The 8,376-nt window shown below is 35.6% G+C and overlaps 1 long non-coding RNA gene across 1 annotated transcript in view; it reads left to right on the top strand.

Moving 5' to 3' along the window:
- Positions 1 to 4,903: 4,903 nt before the first annotated feature.
- Positions 4,904 to 8,376, top strand: part of LOC117118041 — a 29,524-nt gene continuing 26,051 nt past the window's right edge. Inside the window, exon 1 of the long non-coding RNA XR_004446989.1 lies at positions 4,904 to 4,963. This is a non-coding gene — a long non-coding RNA (uncharacterized LOC117118041). The remainder of the gene's footprint in view (positions 4,964 to 8,376) is intronic.

The raw sequence follows: 8,376 nt of genomic DNA, 5'->3' as shown, positions 1-8,376 counted from the left end.
AAAAACAAAACTTTCCTTAGCCACACGATGGCCACTCTGCGTATCGGCTAGGCGTACAGCTAGGCCTAGCCGAGAATTACGGTACGGTAAAACAAAGTAAAATAAGGGTACTAATTCCACTTGGCATGCAAATCAATCATACTTACACACTTAAAAACAAACTAGTCTACAAATAAAATCACCTGCAAGTTAGATATAAGGCAAGTATGTCTAAAAATTTGATTTTAAATTGATGTGATTGGGCTAGCCTAGACCCGGCCTAGACCATGTCTAACCGCTTATAAAAGTGCAGAAAAAAGACCCAAAACAAATTAGAATGAAGTTTTCAACTAACTAGTGCATTAAAATTATTCATATACTTACTACTTACCTATATAAAATTAAAGTGTATTGCTCACAAACGCCAAAATTTGGATTTTAATACGCCTTTTCCACGAATCGGTAGACATCTTGAAGTGATGACAAACAGCCTAAGTCAGTGGAGGTCGCACTATTAAATGTTGTACAAACAGGAATATAAGTTGAAGGAGCATTCACATAAATTTAAGTCCCAGTCTTTGTATTCTCAAAAGTTGCAGAAGCTGTACAGTTAATATTAGTGATAGGTACACTAGAAGACATTGCATCACACACATTAACCTGTCTCTTATACACATCTAGATGTGTATAAGAGACAGCATATAAACAATGAAAGAGGCAACAGCCCTGTAAGTAAATTCGGTTTAAAGGTTAAACCGAAACTTGTGTCGAGCTAGCCAGATAATAGACAATAACAGTAAATTTCAAAACACATCAAAAACAAAACAACAAGAAAACAACAGACGAACACCAGGAAAGATGGAAAAAAAAGAGGGCTATTAAACAACTAGAGTGCTGACAAGATGGCAGAGCAATGTAGAGTTATGTATGTGTACCATCCAAGATGGCCGTCGTAGTAAAGCGCCACCTTCAGGCTTAGTATACATATTATTACCATAAATAAGCCCTCTGACTGACTATTATTTCATTAATGATAATGAGTAATGGTAATAACAAATTATTGAACTATCGTAGCAAAAACGAGGCCAAGTGGAGCATCCTATTCAAAAATAAAGTACCAAGGAATGAAAATTAAAATCGTGTACATTACACCCATACACCGCAACGCTCGACTTTCAAACATTCGGGTAACTAGCTGTACTGAACTTTCTGTGTAAATTGAGGGCGCAATTGCAAACGATGTCGCTTAGGCAAAATTTGATTAGCTAAATCTATGGCAGCCATCTTTGATGGTACATACACACAGCTCTGCGTATTTCGAACATCGAATACATTGCAGTTAGCACTCTAGTATTCTTATTATATCTCTAGGGGCTAAGGAAAGTTTTGTTTTTCTGAGCGTGTGCAGATTGTGCTTATCTGGCTCATTTGCATAACAATACCGCACGTACGGCTAAATCAAGTTAGACGGCTTAAACCAGCCAGCTTCCTATCCTGGTAACAGTTAAAAGTTAATAATTCGTACCTTGCAGGAAAAAAAACCGCAAAATGTTATTCACAATTATTGCATAACAATAGCACGTCCCTAATTCCTATTTTGTTCATTACGATTGGAAATGTATGTATCATAATGCCAAAACAAATTCAATCAAGAAACCCCCCTACAGTCCCGCAAATTTGAATAAGAACAGCAATGCCACAACAACATCATGGTGCTATAATGGGCACAGAACGTTTGGTTAGAAGTGACAATGGGTTGACGTGATGCCATGGCCTTGGGACTGCAATTTAGAGGAACACAACTGTTATAAGCGCATTGTGATTTTCTTTAGATTGTGAATATAAATACCATTTAAAATACTAGTTCAAAAAAGTGTAACTAAACATAGAAAATGGTTTTCAATGCACTCGAGTGCGATTGTATCAGCATCTTTTCTATGGAATGTATCGATTGACTGGATTGAACCAGGAAATGAGATGTTTATTTTGTACTGACTCCGTTCTTGAGTAGTAATTGCATTTTTAAATCCGAAGAAGCACGCATCCCAAGTAGGCCTACACTACGAGATATAACTATGCTTTCAAAAAGGCACCTACTTCCTTGGGCTATTATCAGTGTCATCCTTTATTTTAATACCATTGAAAAATGTCGATGTCAAACTACACAAGCGTCTTCAATTATAACACAAACAGGTAGGACTTACACACTAATGCATTATAATGGAGTGTGTGCTATTTTAGGCCAAGAAAAATATATATATTTGTTTCGCACCTGTAATTTTTTTTTTTTGTTTCTTGGTGAAGGTTTCTAATATTTGCTATACTATCCTATATACTAGTGGTAAACAGGCGGGTAAATATAAAAATAAATGTTATTTATAAAAGAAGCAAAATGAGTCTTTTAAATGTATCAGGCGCGTCGGAAAGCAAATGTTATTGGTCCGGCCAGATGAGACAGATTCCCACACCCTCACATTGGCCCATGGTGGAGGAGGGGCTGTGGGAGTGGTTTCAGGATGGAAAACCACTTTTTTGTCCTTACAGGGCATCGTATTCTTGCCGGTATTATATTTATTACATTGCATATTTCAAAGATATTTCTTTAAAAATATAAGGGGCCCAGACAAGTACTTTGGTTTGACAAATGACTCAAAAAAATAAATTATTCCAAAGCTTTTTTATTGCAGCCTGTCTCTTCAGGGACTTCTATATAACTAATAATAATTTTAAATAGTTTTGCATTATATGGCCGTTTGCTGTTTTATGGGTTTTTCCCATTTGCCTTTTAAAATTTATATATTATTAAAGAATCTCTATTGAGATCCAGCGGGCCGCCACTGATGCACGGTAGAGATTGCATCTTTAGATCTCCGATCTTGTTCACAAATTCACGGACTAGTGCTGTCTCGTAAGAATTTCGTAGGACGCGTTAAGAATGACAAAATATTCTCTGTATCTGGAACCGAGTCACATAGCTTGTTTTCCACTATTTGCATTCACACCTGAGCTGTGTATATATATTGCCTTGGTTTGGCTCTGTAATCATTAGTGGTCGTGGGACTAGTTTGGGCCCTACCTAAGCTGGTCGAACGTTTCGTTTGGATCTATACCCTAGCTGCACTGATAAGGCCTGGAAGGCCGAAACGGATCCATCTGCAGATATTGGGATTCCTTCCAGTGGATGCTTAGTTTATTTTGTCATTCTGATCGGATTTTCTCTACTGTTCCGTTTTAATTTTTAATAGTTTTGCATTATGTAGCCGTTTGCTGTTTTATGGGTTTTTCCCATTTGCCTCTTAAAATTTATATATTATTAAAGAATCTCTATTGAGATCCAGCGGGCCGCCACTGATGCACGGTAGAGATTACATCTTTAGATCTCCGATCTTGTTCACAAATTCACGGACTAGTGCTGTCTCGTAAGAATTTCGTAGGACGCGTTAAGAATGAAAAAATATTCTCTGTATCTACTGGAACCGAGCCACATAGCTTGTTTTCCACTATTTGCATTCACACCTGGGCTGTGTATATATATTGCTTTGGTTTGGCTCTGTAATCATTAGTGGTCGTGGGACTAGTTTGGGCCCTACCTAAGCTGGTCGAACGTTTCGTTTGGGTCTATACCCTAGCTGCACTAATGAGGCCTGGAAGGCTGAAACGGATCCGTCTGCAGATATTGGGATTCCTTCCAGTGGATGCTTAGTTTTTGTCATTCTGATCGGATTTACTCTACTGTTCCGTTTTAATTTTAAATAGTTGTGCATTATGTGGCCGTTTGCTGTTTTATGTATGCGTGTGTGGGTGTGTGTGATTAAACACCACTTTCTCAATACCTGACCGCTTTCTGATCGTGAGGTCGGGAGTTCGAAACCGACGTTCATCGCATTGCTTGTGTCCTTGGGCAAGGCACTTTACTTACGCTTGCCTCTCTGCACCCAAGACTATTTATGTGTACTGGTAGGATGGTATGGCATTAAATGTATGGGTCGTGCGCGTACAAGCAGCAATGACCAGGGATGCTCCCCAGGGAGCAGAGAATGTTGCACAATGTGCGGGTCTGCCTCTAATCCAGTGACCAGGAAAATAAGTATGCCAGCGGCTTGTATAATCACCTTGTATAATTGCGGATTGTGATATAATTTATTGTTCTTAAGAAAAAAAAGAAGTATTTTTCTTGTAATATACGGTAATGACTTCTCGTAATTTGCACATTTCAAGACATAATCGTTAGACGATTTAATCAGCAGACTTTGAAATTACTTCTTTATATGGATTTGTTGTGTAAGCATAGTTAAGGCAAATATGTTTTGAGTCCAATTTTGAAGGGTTTGACACAGCAAGACACATATAGGGAATAATGATGGAACGGAACATTTATGTATGTCTATAATGGCCAATGCTGTAGCCAGGATTTGAATCAGTGCTGGACAATATCAAAGTGGGCAAAATTAAAATAATGTTGATCCATTTTCTTAAAAGTTGACCCATTTTAAGCAATAATAATATGAAAACTCTGGACCCACGTTCTTAAAATTTTACCAATTTTATGCTAAATGTGAAAAATATGGAACCATTTTTTCTAAAAAGTGGACAAATTTATGCATCATATGCATAATTTGAATCCATTAAAAAAAAATGTGAACCCATTCTTTGTGGACCGATTAGAAAAATTGTGTAGGACTGTCCAAAGTGCCCCAATTATCCAAACTGCCCCAATAGCTGGTTACGGCATTGGTAATGACGATTATTATTAAGGATGTAATTATAAATATATTCAAGGCCTTGCATATCATTTTATTTATATGATTTATAAAAAAAAAAAAACATATAGATATTTGTTCAACGCGACCATGCGAAAATGGAGGTCTTTGTCTACAGCAATTAAAACATTACCAGTGGCCAATTGGCGCAATTACCACATCACCTGAATTTAAATGCGCTTGTCCGCCAGGTTTCAGAGGCCCGACATGTACTGGAGTGATAGGTAAGTTATCAAATAATCACATATTTACGGATTCTGAAACATAACACTGTGTTTTGAAATGTTATACTAACTATTAAAGGGGGGGGGGGAGGGGTTGCGGGGATGAGAAAGTCGCCATATATTGCTTATTTAACCTCTCTTGAGTTTAGGAAAAATACTTTAAAAAATAAAAAATGTTGAGATGTAACGATAATTATAGAAACAAAACATAATGGGTTAAAATATCTAAATTCGGTGAAAACGAGGCTGATCGCTTTTTCAGTAGCTTGGTAGCAATTTTTTTTAACTAACTCATTAATATTCATGATCAGTCTCAGTTTTGGCGAGCGAGGGATATCGAGGAATCGTCCCGACGATGATCTAGCGAAGCTTATAGTTTTTGTGTTTCAGTAACACAGAGAGGGTTTAGTCGACGTCAGTTCAACCATGGAGGAATAATTCAATTGAATTAATAAGCGTATATCCGATGACTTGTTTGTTTATAATTTGGCCTACACCCATGCCTAGGATTAACACATGCAGTCAACCAAGCAGGCTAGCAGCAGCACTCTAGTCCGGGACACCGCTTTAGTCCCGCAGCAGGTGAGTTCGCACACAGCTATTTATCCAGCCGACGGTAGAGTTAGTTACTAGTAGGCTTCTACTACTAGCCTAGCCTCGGTGTATACTTAATATGCCTAGCTAGTTTGACCATATATAGTCTGACTAGGCCGGACTTAGGCCCTAAATAAAGACTGGGCCAATTAAGGCCTAAACTATCGTTAGGCCCTAGACATTTTTGCCATACCATGGCGACTTTGCGCCAGTGCATTTTTTTTTCATAGATACTAATGCCTAGGCATAGAAAAACTGCCTAAATGTCTATAGAAATATAATATAAGGTAAGTAAAAATTATAATGGTAATTTACAACTTTCTAATAACTAGTCTGAAAACCGCGAAACATTTAATTCCCATTCTATATTCCCAATGTATTAAAACTTAATGAAAATAATAAATGAAATTGCGATAGGTATTTGAACTGTTTGAAGTGACCATTATGGAATGATAAACACAGGCCTATGCATACAGTACATACAAGGTTAACATATCGTGCTGATAGCCCGCCATTTCAACAATTATCAAACAATCACATAATATATTTTTTTTATTTACCATTTTATTAATTTTATCATACATTGCATTCAAAATGAAAATACACAAAAACAATTTAGTGCCCTTCTTTTAAAAACATAGAATAGTATACATATAATAAAAAGTTTTATATTTTCATTGTAAGTACAAATATATTTTATATCCTGTAACAATTTTTATAAATTCTTTTGCAAGTGAAAATATAATATTTATTGTATTTAATATTCCAAAACTTGCTGTACCATTACATTAGGTGAACTACTTATATATCAGAGGTCAGGGTACAAATATTTATTATTTATTTGAAGCTTTGAAAAAGATCATGCAGTGAAGACCAAAATGAAAAGAATTTCTCTTGGTTACAGGTGGCAAAATATAAATATATCTTGTAATATCATAGTATCTAACAATTTCTGTACCTCCAATCCGAATACCCTTTATTGATTTATTGTTTCTTATCATTAACCCCAAAATTTCCACACATAATAAAAAAATACAAGGCGACAGTAGATCACCTTGCCTACATCCTCTATTGACCCTAAAGAACGGTGAGCCTTGTCCATTTACTAACACACTCGACGTATAGTAGTATCTTTATAAAATGTTGGTATCGACTGTTGTATGCTGGTTCCAAAATTAAAGAATGTTAACACATTAAATACATTATTGTCTATCAATCGAGTCAAAAGCCTTCTCAAAGTCAATAAGAAGTAGACATAATATTATATAATAAAAATAATAAGATAAAATCTGAACTTATGCAGTATGTAATAATGCATACAGAGTGCCTTTACAGAAGAACTGTGGACTTGCCTAAATGTTGCTGAACTTTCCCTCAGGTCATTGGTAACTAAAAAGTCAACATATTAATGGCATCAACCAAAAGAGTAATTAAAGAAAATTTAATAAACAATTATTATATAAAATCCACAAATGAGCAGTCATACAGACAATACAAAAATAGTATTCAGCACAATCAAAATGGTGAATGATGACATTGTGACCTATTCCGACACTGAAAGCAGACTTAGAAATCTAAACTGTAATATTATAGCTAGCAACTTGCTAGTGTATCTATGTTAATCAAAGCTAAGGAATGTATTCAACACCTAACTTGTTATTCAGTTTAAATTCAGGTCAAAACAGCAATTAGGTAGCTGTTAAGTAGATGATATTAATTTAGGATTTTTACACTAAAAAATAAAAATTCTCATAAAAAATGCAAAAACGTCATGCCTAAGAATCACTAGTAAAAGTATTTAGATTAGGCCTATGTGCCAGTACTGGGGCAAGTACATGGCCGTAGCTAGCATGAGACAGACAAGGCTCTTGCCTCATTCATCATGAAATTTGCAGATTTGTTCTTGATTTAAAACTATAAAAAGGAACATTTGTCATTAAATAACTCGCAGATTAATATACACTTAGGCCTAGGCCTACAGAATAACTGTAGACCTAGGCCTATCCGTATTAAGATAGAACCAAGATAAAACCAATAAACCTAACGTCAAATAATACCAACAAACTACCCTATTGCAGAAATTTCTACCGAGGGCATAAGCATTGGACCCTTAGCTCCCAGTGTGCCTTTTTTCTTTTTTTTTTTTCTTTTTTTAACTCTCTTGCTACCTAGACCTAGGAATGGGGCTCTGGCTAGTTTATGTGTTTTCCTAGGCTAGACCTAGGGCTATTGACATGTTTTCCTAGCCCTGGCACTAGGCTAGACTATTATTTGACTATTAGAGCATGTTTCAGGCCATTTTGAGCATTTCGAATTCTTCTTGAAAATTTCCACTACGTGCGTGCATTTTTTCCACTACTCGCGCAGCATGGACGAAAGCTATAAATTACGTTTTTGTTTTACATATTTTGGGTTCCTGACATCCCAGCTAACACATTAACGTTAAATAAACGTTATAAAAACGTATGAGTTTGGTTCAAAAAACGTTTTAGTAAAACGTTGAAAACGTAATTTTGTGGAGTTTTGGAAGCGCTTAAATAACGTTTTAATGTAACGTTTTAAAAACGTTATTATAACGTAAAAATAACCTTGGTTACATCGACTTTGTTCTTGTATCACGTTTTAAAAACGTTTTAAAAACGTTTACAAAGGGGTTTTATTACGTTTGTAAAACGGTATAATATTACGTTTTAAAAACGTAATTATGTGGAGTTTTTAAAGCGTTTTAATAACGTTTCAATTTAACATTCAGAAACGTTATTATAACGTTATTTTGATGTTTTTAAACGTTTTTAAAACATTCTTAAAATGTGTTACAA

This window comes from Anneissia japonica, unplaced genomic scaffold (assembly GCF_011630105.1).
Source record: "Anneissia japonica isolate Jap-2015-1 unplaced genomic scaffold, ASM1163010v1 scaffold287844_len763494_cov143, whole genome shotgun sequence".
In the NCBI taxonomy this organism is placed as follows: domain Eukaryota; kingdom Metazoa; phylum Echinodermata; class Crinoidea; order Comatulida; family Comatulidae; genus Anneissia; species Anneissia japonica.
Note: the sequence above shows the minus strand (reverse complement) of the source record. Positions and strands in the feature narration are given on the sequence as shown.